This window comes from Ursus arctos, unplaced genomic scaffold (assembly GCF_023065955.2).
Source record: "Ursus arctos isolate Adak ecotype North America unplaced genomic scaffold, UrsArc2.0 scaffold_36, whole genome shotgun sequence".
NCBI lineage: Eukaryota > Metazoa > Chordata > Mammalia > Carnivora > Ursidae > Ursus > Ursus arctos.
Window position 1 is genome coordinate 7,682,628 of NW_026623050.1, and position 17,863 is coordinate 7,700,490.

The 17,863-nt window shown below is 38.7% G+C and overlaps 1 protein-coding gene across 7 annotated transcripts in view; it reads left to right on the forward strand.

Moving 5' to 3' along the window:
• The window catches only part of MGA (MAX dimerization protein MGA), a 164,664-nt gene that overhangs the window by 43,634 nt on the left and 103,167 nt on the right, over positions 1-17,863 (forward strand). The gene's annotated exons all lie outside the window — the stretch shown is intronic.

The window sequence follows — 17,863 nt, forward strand, 5'->3', positions numbered from 1 at the left end:
TTTTCATACTTTATAAACTGGTATAAGCTCCCATTCAAAATACTATCATATGAAATGAATATAGAAGATACTATTAGTATTGGAATATTAAGGTTGGAAGTTACCATAGAGATTTTGTTCAATCCGTCTTATTTTATTTTATTTTTTTAAAGATTTTATTTATTTGACAGAGATAGAGACAGCCAGCGAGAGAGGGGAACACAAGCAAGGGGAGTGGGAGAGGAAGAAGCAGGCTCATAGCGGAGGAGCCTGATATGGGGCTCGATCCCATAACGCCGGGATCCCGCCCTGAGCCGACGGCAGACGCTTAACCGCTGTGCCACCCAGGCGCCCCAATCCGTCTTATTTTATAAATGTGGAATCAAAGACTTAGAGAAGTTAATTGATGTCTAAGGCTGTATAGCTATCAGAGATAATGCTTTAACCCAAGGGTTAGCAAACCTTTTCTGTAGAGGACCAGGTAGTAAATATTTTAGGCTTTGTGAGGCAAAATAGGGTATTATGTAGGTACTTCTGTAAAGAGAAAAAACAAATTCCCACAAATTTTTTTTATTAACGAAATTCAAAATGTAATAACAGAGTCTCTCTTTTTCTTTTTCTTTCCCTTTTTTTTTTTTTTTTTTTGGGGGGGGTAATACATACCTACTGATGAGAAAAATGGATTTCTTTTTGGGGAGGATAACATTTTTTTTGATGTTCAGAATAAATGTTCCTTAGCATCAAAACTGTTTGGAAATGTTCATCTGTTATTGTTGATCTGTTTGAAGTTTTGTGTATTTTTTTTTTTTTTTTTTTAAGAGGGAGAGAGAATCTTAACCCTGCTTCATGCTGTGGAGCCAGTTGCTGGGGTTGATCTCAACAGTCCTGAGATCATGACCTGAGCCAAAATTAGTAGTTGGATTCTTAACCAACTGAGCCACCCAGGCACTCTTGTATTTCATCTTTGAAAATGTCTTTTACACAGAAAGTTACTGCCAAATACTGCTATCAGTTCACAAGCATGTTTCTAATTGAGCATGTCCATTGCTTGGAAGGCATTTAGAGAATTGCTAGATTTTTCTCCTTGGTATTTGCCTTTTTGATATGAATTGCAGATTAATCACTTTAATTTAAGGCTAGGTGGAAAACTTCAGCTGCACAGGCATAGGTAAATAGATTTTGAAATAGGGAAATACACTTTCATTTGTACTAAGGTCTGAAAAAGCACTGCTGAAACTATAGTTTGAACTTGGAACATTGATCTGTTACGAGTTTGTAAAGGAACGGGCATCTTTTTTACCCGTTTTTCCCATTTCAGTTTATTGAGATATAATTGACATAAAGCACTATTGAGATATAACGGACATAAAACACTATTATTGTAGAGCATAGAGACTTAACGTATATTATGAAGTGATTACAATGGTAAGTTAACATTCACCACCTTGTATCCATATGAAAAAAGCAAAATGCGAGGAAGAAATCTTGTCTTTTTTTTTTTACTTGTGATAAGAACTTTTAGGGTTGAGTCTCTGAGCAACTTTCAAATATACCATATAGCAGTGTTAACTACAGTCATCTTGTATATTACATCCCCCCAGCACTCATTTATCTTATAACTTGAAGTTTGTACCTTTTGACCACTTTCACCCAGTTCCACTACCCCTGCAACTCTCTTGCCCTTGGGAATGTCAAATCTGGTCTCTTTTTCGATGAGGTATTTTTTGTTTTTTTGTGGGGTTTTCGTGTGTGTGTGTGTGTTTTATGATTCTACATGTAAGTAAGACCATACAGTATTTTCCTTTCTAACTTATTCATTTAGCATAATACCCTCAAGTGGCAGGATTTCTTCCTATTTTATGGCTGAATAGTATTCCATTACATGTGTGTATTTGTGTGTGTGTGTACACAAATATATATCACATTTTCTTTATTCATTTGTTGATGAACACTTAGGTTGCTTCCATGTCGTGGCTATTGTAAATAATGTTGCAGTGAACATGGGAGTGCAGATATCTCATCCATACAGTGATTTCAGTTCCTTCAGGTATATTTCTAGAAGTGGAATTGCTGAATCATATGTAGTACTGTTTTTGGTTTGTTGAGGAACCTCTATAGTGTTTTCCATAGTGGCTATGCCCATTTATTGTCCCACTTTTTTTTTTTTTTTAAGATTTTATTTTTATTTATTTGACAGAGATAGAGACAGCCAGCGAGAGAGGGAACACAAGCAGGGGGAGTGGGAGAGGAAGAAGCAGGCTTCCAGCAGAGGAGCCTGATGTGGGGCTCGATCCCATAACGCCGGGATCATGCCCTGAGCCAAAGGCAGACGCTTAACCGCTGTGCCACCCAGGCGCCCCTATTGTCCCACTCTTAATGCACTCTTAATGCACATTCTTGGCAGCATTTGTTATCTTTTGTCTTTTGATGATAATCATTCTAGCAGTTGTGAGGTGACAACATAATGTGTATGTAGCTTGACATTGTGATTCAAACCATGTTAATTTTCATTTAAAGGACTTTGTTGCAGTATAAGTTTTGCACATAATCACTTTTGCCTTTTGATTTTAGGTTGATTTCATTGAGAAACATTATCCCATCTGTAGGAAAAGTTAATTTCCAAAGCTATTTTAGTGTTCAATAATAGTGGTTGAGGGCGGTTCTTCTCATTCAGAAAAATTTCAGCTAGAAAAAATTGCAATAAACCTTTACCACTGTGAAGCCTGCCAACTTCTTAGTGGTAAGGCAAATCAGGATATATATCTTCTATTTCTGACAAAAATTGATGGAATCAAGGGTACTTAAGTCCATGAGAGCAAAGTTAACTTTTTTTTTTTCGGAGATAACTATTGACACCACTAGTTGAGTAACACATGATAGTCAGATGTTTTCTGCAGACTGTTTTCTGATGAATTTTTGCAATGAATAACCACAGGCTTATTTAAACACCCTACATTTTCATGAACTTTATAAATTTGTCCAATTAAAACTTTTTTCTGCCCATATGTATTTTTACCACTATCAGTTTAACACATCGTAGCGGATTCCACTTCAGATTGCACTGAATTAGTGTTTTCCCAGAATCTTTGAAAATCTTGCCTGTTGTTGTTCCATGCAGATTATTTATTTAGGCTAATTACTTAGTTCAAACTTGTATTAACTTCTCAAATAAATAATAATAACTGAGAAGTATTGATAACCCCTATCAATTCAAGGAAACACTTGAAATAATTTGCCTTGATATTGTGGGATTGATTGATTGATTGATTGATTTAAAAGTAATCTCTACACCCAATGTGGGGCTTGAACTCGTGACCCTGAGATCAAGATTTGTATGCTCTACTGACTGAGCCCTCCAGGCGCCTTTTTTCTTAATTGATAAACAAAATACTCTCTTTTTGAGCTATTGTCCTTACCAAAAGGCTTATAATCTTAAATGAATTTTATTTTTCTAGATGCATTTCTTTGGCTTCTACAAACATGATTTAATTAACTCATTGTTGATAAAATGCTTTCCTTGTTTGGCTAACAAATGAGTCACTCTGAAGCTTACTTTGATTGCATACTCATTTTTATTTTTGTGAAGAAATTCAGCTGTGACGAGATGTACTGTTTAAATTTTCTAATTTTTCTGACTGTGTTTTCCCGTGACTTGGAAATATTGTGATGAGTGTTTAGTCTGCCAATGTTGATGTATATTGTATTCTCAGCACAGCTGTAGTGTCATTGCATAATAAACATAATGCTTTGTTATTTACTTTGATAGTAAAATTATACTTTATTTGAAAGTATATTTGAAGCCCACTTTTTATCTTCTTTTCTTGTTTTGACTTGAAGGGTATGCTCTGGTAATAAAAAATAAAACATATGGGAGTAAGGATAGTGTTCGAAAAGCTGTCAAGTTATATAACTGCATCACTGTTATTTGTAGTGTTCTGAGAAGCAGCGTAAAACCATTAGAATGCCATATATGGTCTCATAAATACTGAAGTCTGCCATTGTAAAAGCAGTCATAGACAATACATAAATAAATGTAGAAGTGTTTTAGTAAAGCTTTATTTATGGACACTTAAAATTGGATTATATATAACTTTATGAAATTATTATAGAACATTTCTCTTTTGATTTTTACCCAACCATTTAAAAATCTGAAAACCACTCTTAGCTCATAGACTGAACAAAAAACAAGCCCTAGTTGTCCTCTGTGGGGTGTAATGGTTTGCCAACTTCTCCCTTAATCCAAAAGAGTAAGTCTGATGGGAGGAAAATCATGCTGATGGAGGTAGGTCTGTGAGAGAAATAAATCATTCTTGACATTTTGACAACCCTTAAATCATACTATTTGGACTGGTTTGTGTCAGGATTAATATCATCTTAGGAGAAGAGAAAGAAGGAAAAAAAGAACGATTGAGAGTTTATGTAGTTTGGTTTTTACTAATTTAAAAAAAGACTTGTACAATTTTGTGTTTTTTTGTGCACTGCCTGAAGAGCTCTTAGACTTCTTAGTTTCTTTCTTTCTTTTTTTTTTTTTTTTTAAGATTTTATTTATTTATTTGACAGAGATAGAGACAGCCAGCGAGAGAGGGAACACAAGCAGGGGGAGTGGGAGAGGAAGAAGCAGGCTCATAGCAGAGGAGCCTGATGTGGGGCTTGATCCCATAACGCCGGGATCACGCCCTGAGCCGAAGGCAGACGCTTAACTGCTGTGCCACCCAGGCGCCCCGACTTCTTAGTTTCTAATCTTAGTTTTTTTATGTGAAAATATTACATGAATATGAGTTTTCTTTACCCAGAAGAAAAATGTGTTTAAGAATTTTGACCTACTAGTAAATCTAGAATAAGTTAAAAAAATGAAATGTACTTTTATTTTTGATTTGTAATTTTAATTTTGGCTGATTTTGCATAGGATAGGAAATAACAAAGTTTTTACTTTTGTAACTTTTTGTTTCCACGTCTTTTTTTTTTTTTAACGATTTATTGATTTATTTGACAGCGAGAGTGAGAGAACACAAATCTGGGAGTGGTGGAGGGAGAGGGAGAAGCAGACTCCCTGCCGAGCAGGGAGCCTGATGCGGGGCTCTATCTGGGGACTCCAGGATCCTGACCGGAGCCAAAGGCAGACACTTAACTGACTGAGTCACCCAGGCGCCCCTGTTTCCACAAGTCTTAAAAAATTATGAAGTTGTAGAAACTTTGACAGAGTGGTATGAAATTTTTAAGTAGATGGAGTTGATCCTCAGAGAGGATTCAGGAAAGCCAGGTGTACTTTTACTATAGGTATGGTCCAAAATCCTTTATTAGGATTGAGTGAAAACCACGTAATCATTTGTTTCTTCTTATTGTGTGTTATGTCTGTGGTGGTGATTGTTAATTCTTTAATTTTTAAAAATGGATTTTTAAAGAAGACTTATTTATTAGAGAGCACACGTGAGCATGAACAGGGGGGAGGAGCAGAGGAAGAGGGAGAAGCAAACTCCGCACTGAGCAGGGAGCCCCACTCGGCTTCGATCCCAGGACCCTGAGATCATGACCTGAGCTGAAGGCAGACACTTAACTGACTGAGCCACCCAGTGCCCCCCAAAATGGATTTCTGACAGAGAAGCTATTATAGCTTAATCGCCATAGGTGCATTAGGTTAACACCTTAGAAAGCTAAAAATCAATACAAATGTAAGTTTATGTTTTTTAAAAGATTTATTTATTTTAGAGAGAGAGGGAGCATACCCATGTGCACCAGCAGGGGAAGGGGCAGAGGGAGAGGGGGAGAGAGAATCCTCAAGCACACGTCCCACTGAGCTCGGAGCCTGATGTGGGGCCAGATCCCAGGACCCTGAGATCATGACCTGAGCCGAAATCAGGAGTTGGCCGCTTAACTGCCTGACCCATGCAGGAGCCCCATGAGTTTATGTTTTGATGAAGTTAGCTGTGTAAATGAAAGTGATTTTTATGTATTTATTCGTTTTTAAGGGGCTTGAACTTCTGATCCTAAGATGAAGACCTGAGATGAGATCAAGAGTTGGATGCTTAGGGGCGCCCGGGTGGCACAGCGGTTAAGCGCCTGCCTTCGGCTCTGGGCATGATCCCGGTGTTATGGGATCGAGCTCCACATCAGGCTCTTCAGCTATGAGCCTGCTTCTTCCTCTCCCACTCCCCCTGCTTGTGTTCCGTCTCTCGCTGGCTGTCTCTATCTCTGTCAAATAAATAAATAAAATCTTTAAAAAAAAAAAAAGAGTTGGATGCTTAACTGACTGAGCCACCCAGGCACCTTGATTATTTCCATTTTAAAGATGATGAAACTGGGGCACCTGGCTGGCTTCATGGAAGAACATGGGACTCTTGATCTCGGGGTTGCAGGTTCATGCCCTAAATTGGGTGTAGAGATTACTTAAAATCTTTAAAAAAATAGAGGTGTCTAGGTGACTCGGTTAAGCACTGGACTCTTGATTTTGGCTCCCGTCATGATCTCAGGGTTGTGGTACTGAGCCCTGTGTAGGGCTCCACGCTCAGCACCGTTTGTCCCTCTCTCTCTGCTCCTCCCCCAGCTCATGTGCACTCTCTCTCAAAATTAAAAAAAATTAAGATGGTGAAACTGAGGCACAAAGAAATTGAGTAATTTGCCCAAGTCACACAATCAGGAGTGGTCGAGTTGGGGTTTATTGGGACTCTAGAATCTTTGCTCTTTACCACTTCACGTAACTGCTTTGGTGTATCTGCTGTTAGCTTTCTTTTTCAAGCTTTTAATTACTTAAATTGTGCAATTTTAGGGACTGCACTTTAGAGATCCTACTCAGAGAAGAACCATTCGTCTTTGGGCCCTTGGTGTTTCTTCTGTTCTTCCTGAATCTTATCTGCCTACCCTCCCATCTCTTTTCCTCTTCCTTTAGTAGTGAGAGGTGGTATAGATCAAGGGTAGGGAAACTAGTGAGGTAGGGAAGCCAGGGGACATTTTAGTTTTGGCTCTTGAAAGAAAAAACAGTTTAAAAAGTTTATATATATATATAGGGGCGCCTGGGTAGCGCAGTCGTTAAGCGTCTGCCTTCGGCTCAGGGCGTGATCCCGGCGTTCCCGGATCGAGTCCCACATCGGGCTCCTCGGCTGGGAGCCTGCTTCTTCCTCTCCCACTCCCCCTGCTTGTGTTCCCTCTCTCGCTGGCTGTCTCTCTGTCACATAAATAAATAAAAAATCTTAAAAAAAAAAAAGTTTATATATATATATGTATATATATGTGTGTGTATATATATATAAACTTTTTATATATATATATACACACACACACACATATATACATATACATATATATATATATATATATATATATATTTACTGAAAAAATTAAGTTAAAGGTAAATGTCTAAATATCAGAGACATTGCAAAACAACTAAAAAGCAGAAACAAAAGCCCAGGACCTTGAATAACCTAACTCTTTATAAACTCCAGTCTTTTCTCCCCTGTTCTTAGTGATGAACATTTTAGCAAGTAAATGTTATATTGTGATCATTCCAGGTCACTGGAAAATTATTTTCATAATCTGTGTGTGTACATTGGTCACAATGTGTTTTTCATTCTGAATCACAAAAAGTTTGAGAAATACTTACACAGTGTATATAGTACCAATTTTATTTTTATTTTCTGAGTTCCATGCACGCTGCCTCTCTTCATGTATACTTTCAGATCTTTAGATTTGTTAATCTCATTTGATGAGCTTCAGGGTTTTTTTTTAATGTGTTGATGTTCTCCAGAGTTACTTTCTCTCTAGCTCCTCCTCTTTTCTCTTTCAGCTCTAGTGGTTCTTAACTTTTTTGAGGAGTCATACACCCCTTTGAAAATCTTATAAAACTTAATGGACTCTCTCTAGAAAGTTGCTACCATTTATATATTACACAAAATTCTCACGATTTTGGGAGTTTCATAGGTCATCCCCCTCAAGATCATTCATGGATTCCAGATAGAGCCCCACCACCAGATGAACTCCTTGAACAATTTCATTTATTATATTTTTAAAAATTTTATTTATTTATTTTAGAGAGAGAGAGCACAAGCAGGGGGAGGGGTAGAGATGGGGGGAGGAAGCAAGCTCCCTGCTATGCGGGGCTCAATCCCAGGACCCTGGGATCATGACCTGAGCTGTAGGCAGCTGTTCAACCAACTGAGCCTGCCAGGCGTCCCAGCTTCATTTCTTTTAATTCTTCCAAATACATTCTTCATTCTTTTAATTCTTCCAGATACATCGATGATTTCCCAGTCCGTATCTTCAATATGAGTCTCTCCAGACCACGAACCCTGATATCCATTTACTTCCTGGTCATCTGGATGTCTTGTTGCACTAGTCTACTTTGTTCGTGGGCTATTTATTTATTTTTTATTGAAGTATAGGTGACATGCAATGTTACATTAGTTTCAGGTGTACAACATAGTGATTGGACAAATTTATACATTATGTTATGCTCACCACAAGTGTAGCTACCATCTGTAGCCATAGGATGCTATTATAATACCATTGAATATACACCCTTTGCTGTACCTTATTCTGGTGACTTACTCATTCCATAACTGAAAGTCCGTTCTCTCACTCTGCACTATTCTACTTTGTATTTTAAACTTACAAAACTGTGTGTAGTTCCTTGGACATATTTTTTTGTTCTTCATCCTTCCACTCCTTGGTCATTAGGCCCTGTTGACTGATTCCTTGTTCTTTGAGATATTCTTTCATCCTTAGTTTCTGTGATGCTATCTGTGTTCATCTATATTTCTCTTACCTCTGTGATATCTTCTCTTCCTCCTTCCTAGATTCTTCTTTTACTGCTTGTCCTGTAACTGTCTATTTTCTCAGGGTTCTGACCTTAACTGTCTGAGATCTTCACTCTCTATACATTTTTGGACAGACTTGTTCAAATCCCTGGCTTCAGTTACTTCCCGAAACTTTCTATATACTAAAGTTCACCCCTTAATCACCAATTGCCTATTAGATGTTTCCATTCAGATCAGTGGTTCCTAAATACTTGGGGGATTACATATCCCTTTAAGAATCTGATTAAAGCTATATCCTTCTCCCCAGAGAAGTACATAGGTAAACCAAATTTTGCATACCCTTTTGGGGTGTTCAGGCCCCCCACCCAGAACCCCTCTGTGGACTCCGTAGAGGTCTGTGGTCTTTTTTTATTTTTTAAAGCTTTTATTTATTTGAGAGAGAGCACAAGTTGGGGGTTGGGGGTGAGGGAGGGGAAGAGGGAGAGTGGGAAGCAGACTCCCTGCTGAGAAAGGAGCCCCACTCAGGCCAGGACCCTGAGCTCATGACCTGAGCCGAAGGCAGATGCTTAACTGACTGAGCCACCCAGGTGCCCTGAAACATTTGGATTTAAAATGTTTTAAATTGAGTGCTTCTAAGTGCCAGATACTATAATAGGTGCTGAGGGTACAATGTAGAATTTAAAAAGGTTACAATTCCTAATTTATATTCTAGTTGGTAGTGTTGATGGGATGAAGGAGAGAGATAAGACAATGAAAGAATTATACAAATAAATAAAAAATTAGACCTGTGGTAAATTCTAGTAAGGGCAGGTATGTGGTGTTTTGACAGCATATCGTGGTCATGAAGGTCAAGGATGTAGAATCAACAAGAACACTTGGTGATTGACAAGGTGCAGGGGCCAGATGAAGAAGAGATAGGTATCAAGAATGGCGAGGTTTCTGGGGCGCCTGGGTGGCACAGCGGTTAAGCGTCTGCCTTCGGCTCAGGGCGTGATCCCGGCGTTATGGGATCGAGCCCCACATCAGGCTCCTCCGCTATGAGCCTGCTTCTTCCTCTCCCACTCCCCCTGCTTGTGTTCCCTCTCTAGCTGGCTGTCTCTATCCTGTCGAATAAATAAAATCTTAAAAAAAAAAAAAAAAAAAAAAAAGAATGGCGAGGTTTCTGATATGAGCAACTATGTGCATACAGAGGGAAGTCTGATTGGTTTCTAGTTTCATCATGGTCCACACTATCTTAAGCAGTGGCCACAGGTAATTTTCTTAAACACGTGAGTTTGAGTATGTCATATATCTTCTTATAATTCTTGGACAGCTCTTCTTTTTCTGCAAGATGAATTCCCAACTCTTGATTGCTAGGTGTATTGTGTAATATGGCTCCCTTTGCCTTTTCTAGTCCTATAGCTTTGTTCCTCTGCAGATCATGGGTATTTTTAATTGTAGCTATATTACAGTAATTGTGCTCCCTGAATGTGTTCCCTCTCTAGCTCTTTTGTCTTTACATAGGTTGCTTTCTCTTTGAAATGCTTTTCTTCTGTACCCATCCTGCCTCTGCTCTTTGATACTTAGTAATTTCTACTCATTCTTCATTTTCTCTGGAAATTCTTTTCGGACTTCCTTAGTCTGATTTAGCTGCCCTTTGCTTGTGCTTCCATTATACCCTGGTCAGAGAACCAATCCTTACTAATAGGATTCTTTAGTTATTGCTTCTTTATTGATTACTGGTTATGTGATAATTGGTTGTCTGATAATTGATCACAAGCTCTTGAGAGTGGGAATGTCTTGTCTTTGTGTTCCAAGATCTGTACGTGGCGAATGCTCAATAAATGTTTGACTTGAGGAATTAATGAGTATTCTCTTCTTTTATATAGTGACTGTACAAATTGCTCTGTTTCGAATGCCTTCTTTGCGTTGTCAACTTCTAGACATCCTTTATTTAGCACTAAGCCTTACTTGATACTTCAGTGACAGTTCCTCCTTCTGTTGTGCTTCTTTAGCTTCCTTTTCTTTTCCCTGGTAAATACTTGACAGTACAGACTAGAGATCAGGTGTCCATCAGTAGATGAATGGATAAAGAAGATGTGGTGTATATATGTGTATACAGACACACACACATATACACACAGACACACCATGGCATATTACTCAGGTATAAAAAAGAATGAAATCTTGTAATTTACAATAACATGGATGGACCTAGAGGGTATAATGCTGAGTGAAATAAGCAGTCAGAGAAAGACAAATACTGTACGATTTCACTCATATCTGGAATTTAAGAAACAAAACAAACAAGCAAACAGAAAAAAGAGACAAAAAATGGGCTCTTAATACAGAGAACAAACTGGTGATTGCCAGAAGAGGGGATGGGTGAAATACATAAAGGAGTTTAAGAGTATATCTTGATGAGCAATGAGGGATGTATAGAATTGTTGAATCATTATATTGTATGCCTGAAACTGATATAGCATTAATATAGTGTGTTAATTATACTTGAATAAAAAATAAATGAGTGACTGTATATATATCATGAGAATCATGGAGTTGTAGATTGGATAAATATTTCCTGAGTGTCCAATTCCATTTCACAGGGTAGGTTACTTCTGTATGGTACTGGTCTTACTTGTTGCTTTGACTTGTACTTCGTTGTTCTATAAAGGCAGCCCTATCTCCAAATTCTGGATAATTTATTATAGTTCTTTGTTTACTGACTATGTAGATGCTACCTGCAATGCCTCCTTTTCTCTCTGTTAATTTGATTTCTTCTTCATGACCCAGCTCAAAAGTTTACTCTTCTTTTGTAACCTTCCTAGATTACCTAGGTTGTATGTGTTCCACAGTGTTCCTAGAAGGCTTTATCCATACTGCCACCAACAGTATTACAGTGTGATCATCCGGTCTCTTTATCTAGAACTTGAGCTTCATAAAGAGACTTAATTTTTTCCATTCCTTTAACCCTGGTTCAGTGCCTAGTTGGTGCTTAAATACTTATTGTACTGATTGTATCCTTATTTATTTTATTTGTGTTTAGATAACCTGGAGAATGTCGGGTGGAACTAGTCTTGGGATGAAAAATACTGTCCCTGTATAATCTCTACAATTTATGCTCTTTATATAGGTAATTTGGATAATGCACTGCATTCAAGTTGCTTGAGTAATCTTTATATTCTCTATTTCAGTACAGCTTTCTCCTCTCCTTTAACAGGTGTTCCCTGCCCTCCAGTGGTTAGATTGTGGCTAACATTTTTAGTCAGGGTAAAGATTTTATTTATTTGTTTGTTTGTTTGTCAGAGAGAGAGAGCGTGTGCGCACACACAGAAGCAAGGGGAGCTGTAGGCAGAGCAGTCAGAGGGAGAAGCAGGCTCCTTGCTGAGCAAAGAGCCTGATGTGGGACTGGATCCCGGAACCCTGGGATCATGACCTGAGCTGAAGGCAGCCACTTAACTGACTGAGCCACCCAGGCGTCCCTTAAGGTAAAGGTTTTAAAATCTTTTTATGGTGTTTCTTTTTAAGTTCTATTTTAAATCTCATAGGTTGATTTTCAGATAAAACAGTGCTGCCCTTCTCCCCATTTTTCCCTTATGTCTGATACGCCTGAAGCCCAGCTTAATCTAAGTGTAGCTTTACTTGCCTATTCGTTTGCCACAATGAGCTACCATGTGTCCCACAGTTTTTAAGTATGCAGTGATTAGTTGGGAGATTCACTCAGTCTGACCTTGGTTCTTGGTTTCACTACATTGTTCTCACCTAGCCTTGTCAAGGTTCTAAGATTTTACTACAGTGAAAACGCTAGTGTTTTCAGATACTTGCCTTCCCCCTCTCACCCCAGGACACACTCAGAGTAGCTTGCTAATAATGTGGCTGTTCTTTAGACTGGATTGGGGTATCTCCTGTAGTCTGGTTTGGGGTATCTCCTGGCTAACATCCTTTTCTTCTGTATTGTTATTGATGAGGAGAGGCTGACTCTTGATTTCTTGACAAGGTGACTTATACCCTGTCCTATGCCTTTTTTTTTTTTTAAACATTCATTTATTAGAGAGAGAGAGAGAGAGTACAAGCAGGGAGTAATGGCAGAGGCAGAGGGAGAAGCAGGCCCCCCCGCCAAGCAAAGAGCCCCATGCGGGGCCCAATCCCAGGACTCCGGGATCATGACATGAGCTGAAGGCAGAGGCCCAATGGACTGAGCCACCCAGGTGCCCCTGTCCTATGCCTTCTGTATGTTATTTTTTCTCAGAAATCAAATCTTAGCTATTCAGGGAGCCTTGCTATATATATGGCTAGTCATTATTTCTAAATACCTGCTGCAATTTCTTTTTCTTTCTTTCTTTCTTTCTTTCTTTCTTTCTTTCTTTCTTTCTTTCTTTCTTTTTTTCTTTCTTTCTTTCTTTTTCTTTTCTTTTTCTTTCTTTTCTTTCAAGATTTTATTTATTTGACACAGAGAACGTGCACAAGCAGGGGTGCGGCCAAGGGAGAGGGAGAAGCAGGCTCCCCACTGAGAAGGGAGCTCAACAGGGCTCTATCCCAGGATCTTGGGATCATGACCTCAGCCAAAGGCAGATGATTAACGACTGAGCCACCCAGGTGCCCCGCTGCTGCTAAGTTTTCAATACTATATTATGAAATAAGGACAATGCAGTAAATTTTTCATCTATCTAAATGTATTCAAAATAAAAGACTATTACTCATTATGTGTTCTCCCTAGATTTTTGGTTTTAAAATATACATTATTACTATTATTTTTAAAAGATTTATTTATTTAGTTGAGAGAGAGAGAGTGCAAGCGAGTGGGGTGGGGGAGCAGAGGGAGAGAGAGACAAGCAGACTGTCTGCTGAGTGGGGGGGCCTGACATGGGGCTTGATCTCAGGACCCTGAGATTATGACCTGAGCAGAAATTAAGAGTTGGATGCTTAACTGACTGAGCCACCCAGGAGTCCCTAAAATATCCATCGTTTTAAGAAAGAATGGCAATAGTAGGTGATATACTTTATAATACAAAAATTTGGTCACCTTATGATGGTCAACTAAATTTTACTGATCTGTAATGTCCAGTAGTTTAGGAACTACTGTGTTGACTGTCACTTATTTTCATCAAGCATTGTGGTCCTTCGTGCAAAGTAAGCATGACTTCTTTCATATGCATTTGTGGACAACTTCTCAGTGTATTTTTCTGTCATAGGCTTCTTGATTTTTGCCTGATTCTACCCTTGAAGGTTACTTGCTGTCTCCCAGTCCTCTTCTTTGGCTGGTAGTTCTACTTTCTGTTTTTAAACCTTCTCATGTGTGTTTTAAATCTCTGTGCAGCTCTAGGCTTAGTTAGGTAAATTTCTTCCTGTTTTTCCTTTTATGCTTTTCCAGATAAGATGTTTCTTTTAAGGGCTCAGTAGTACATTGACAACTTTCATTGTTTATATTTCTTTTAGACCTTTTTTATTTTGTAATTCATCTGAAACTAGCTTTTTAAACTTCATTTATGTTACTGATTTCTGACATTTTTCTTTGAGGTCTTAGTAAGACAAACAGAAAAACTGTTACTAAGGTATCCTTTAATTCTGAAGGTATTTACTGATTTTTTTCTTGTAGATGAGTATATGCAGATGGCAGTCTTCATTACAACTTGTTGCTTTTATTACCAGATGGTAAATTATAGAATCATAATATTTCTTACAACGCAAAGAATCTTGTTTGCCCTTGTTGATTTTCTAAGTAATATTCAGTCAAAAGTGATTGAGGCAAAAAGCAGTCAATAAGTAATTAGACTTTCCTAGGAAAATATTCTTATCTCTTCAAGTATCTGTCAATAATATTTATCCATTTCTCTAAGGAGAAATAATTTGTGATGAGAGTCAGTGGTACTAGTTTTTTCTAATTAAAACTGTACCTCTTTGGAAAACATTGGTCAAAGCAGAATGCTTGTTTGCATATATAACGGGAGTGTGATTAAATGTATAATGATCGTGTTTTCCAAATCCCAATCTGTTGGACAGTAAATCAGTATTTGGAATTTGGACTTGCCTGGAAAACTAGTACCTATGGTTTCATATTTATTTATTCAACAGATAGTATGTGTTTGCTTTGTTCCAGGCAATGTGGTAGGCACTGGAATAGAGTGGGGCTAACAGCCTAGTGGGCAAGACATTAATTAATGCATAGTTTTAAAAATAGAGTTGTGGGGGTGCCTGAGTGGGTCAGTCAGTTAAGCAGCTGCCTTTGGCTCAGGTCATGTTCCTGGGGTCCTGGGATCCAGCCCCACATCAGGCTTCCTGCTCAGTGGGGAGCCTGCTTCTTTCTCTCTCTCTGCCCCCCCCCCACTTGTATTCTCTTTCTCAAATAAATAAAATCTTGAAAAAAATAGATTTGTGGTAGGTGCTATAAAGAAATACAGGGTACTATGAGAGCATATTACAAGGAGACCTCAGCTGATCCTTGGGGGTTAAGAAAAGTTTCCTGAGAAAGTGACATAAACTTACCCATGAGAGGGGTGGGTGAATAGCAGTTAGGTTTGAGGCATGTGGGAAGATCTTAGCAAAGGGTAAAGAATGATTACGTTGGCTTGAGATACGAGGCAGCAAGAGGGAATGATATTTCTTAATGAACACTGATAATATTCTGTCACATTTCAGTCCTCTTTTTCCATCTTTACCTCTCTCAACATTTTCTGAAACATGCTTTTAATGACATTACTATGCTGTTTGAGAGACTTCTAGAGCTCTTCATTAAGTGGATTGTTAGCTATTTGAAGGTAGGACTTCTTGCCACATTTATTCCCTTAGTTCAGGTTTCACATATTGGAGCTAGTTATACTTTGCCCCTAGATAGGAGTTGGTTTTAGTTGCAGTACTAAGTGGTAGGCAAGAATGGGGTTGTGTATAAGCTAGTATGATTCTCTCTTTTTTTCCTGCTGCCTAGCAAACAAGTTTATTGCTAGTGAAGGAGTTTTTTTTTGTTTGTTTTTTTGTAAAAAGCCTTTTTTGTGACTTCGTCTGTATGTAGCTCTTATTCTAAGAATGGTTTTTCTTGTGTTGATTTAAGAATACTGTAAATAAGACCATAACTCCTTGGATTTTGGGGTGTGTGTGTGGTGATGGCTTTCTCTAAAGATTTAAGATGATGAAGACCAAAGATTTTAGTCACTTGAGAGAGATATGTCACTAGTAGATACTAGAACTGAGTAGGTGGGATCTGAGTGGATTGTATAAGGAATATAGTTTGTTTTGTTGGTGGATTCTGTTAAGTTGTGCCAACTTTCAGAGTTCTAGTGTAGACATCTGAACAGTGCAAGAAGTGCCGTTTGTCCTATCCTCAGTACATACAAGGCATTCAAATATTTTAATAGGAAAAATGTGCATGTAAGTGAAATAGATCCTCTGTGTTTATAGAGGAATCTTGAACCAAAATTGTGTTTATATTCCATGCATTCTCTGTCCCACCTCCCTTAAATTTAGTAAATTATCTTTGAAAGCTCAAACAAGGGAAACCAAGGGAAAGATTTTTGTGTTAGGCTGATGAGCAGGGGTTAGCTCTGATAACTGAAATGAGAGAATTTTTCTTTCTTTAAGATTAGAGAGAGAGAGCGCGTGTGTGCGTGCATGAGCAGGGGGAGGAGCAGAGGGAGAGGGAGATAATCTCCAGCAGACTCCATGCTGAATGCAGAGCCCTACTCGGGCTTCATCCCACAACCCTGAGATCACGACCTGAGCTGAAACCAGGAGTTGGATGCCTAACGGACTGAGCCACCGAGGCGCCCTGAAATGAGAGAATTCTAATAGCAAGGTGAAATGCAGGAGTGTCAACTTTAGCAGTTAGCTTGGCATTTTAAAAACATGGGTTATATAGGATGCCTTTTATTTTTAAAATATTTTAGAGAGAGAATGAGCATGTGCCAGCTGGGGGAGGGGCAAAGGCAGGGAGAGAGAGAATCTCAAGCAGACTCTGCGTTGAGCACAGAGCCAGATGTGGGGCTCAATCTCACCACCCTGAGATCATGACTTGAGTGGAAATCAAGAGGCCCACACTTAACCCACTGTGCCACCCAGGCGCCCCTGGTGGTTCTAAAAGATCTGGCATTTCATGTTTGCTTGGTGTAGGGGAAGAGTAGCAAAAGAAAACCTCTACTCTCTCTGTCCTCCAAGGTGTCCTCTGAGATTCTCCAGTGAGAGATTTTCTGTTAACTTGTGTCGTTTGGGATGCAACTAGCACTACGTATGGTTGTTAACCACTCATCAGTCATTTACATCTTAGAATCAGATGCTTTAATGCTAGGTCAACACATTTCTTCCTTTTATTTTGTATGAGGAAAGCGTAGACCCTTGAGAGGAAAGCATTCTTGGAAGCGGTGGGAGATTTTGACAAGGCAGGAAAAGAGGTTTTTGGGGTGAGGGAAAGGAGGAAGATGTTAAAGAAACTGGTGTTTTTCAGTTTTGCCTAGGATTTTGGGTATTATTCATTTGTTGCACTTGTGATGCTCTTGTTGACAGTGCCTGCATGGGGGTTTCAGAGCAACTTCAGAAGTCTGTAATCTTTAGCCTACACATTTTCTAGTCCATACTAATTCCAGCACCGTTTCTTCCCGTGGTGTGGCAGAGAAAGAGCAGAACAAAGGGACACAAAACCCTTCTTCCTAATATGCTTCTGGTCCAGCTCTGATCAATCATGTTGGATAAGCCTCTTCCTCTTGGCTCCTTTCTTTCAACCCCCTCATTCTCCTTCTTCATAGTGTTTTGTATTAGGTCACCTAACAATTAGTACTTCTCAGTACTTGCTAATTCTTCTAAGAGTGAAAGAATACAGTTTGGAGACAAGGACCACAATTTCTGCTCTATTTTGCCTGTTTCTCACTTTAAACAACTCTTTTTACTGCTTGAGTGTTAGCAGCTCAGAAGAAGGAGCAGCTGGTAAACAGTAGGGAAGGAGAAATAATTTTCGATGTTTGGTTGGGAGAAATACTGTTCATGAACTTGTTCAGCGACTGACTGATAATAGATATTCAGCAGTTTTTTCTTTGCACTTCATAGCTTAAATATCTTGAACAAACAACAACTGAAAAGAGGATCAAGGCATTAAGGCTTAGATAATACTGTCGTGCAAAAAATTCTTGTTTCCATGGTTTACTGTTTTATTAGGACATCTTTCATCTTTTGTCAGG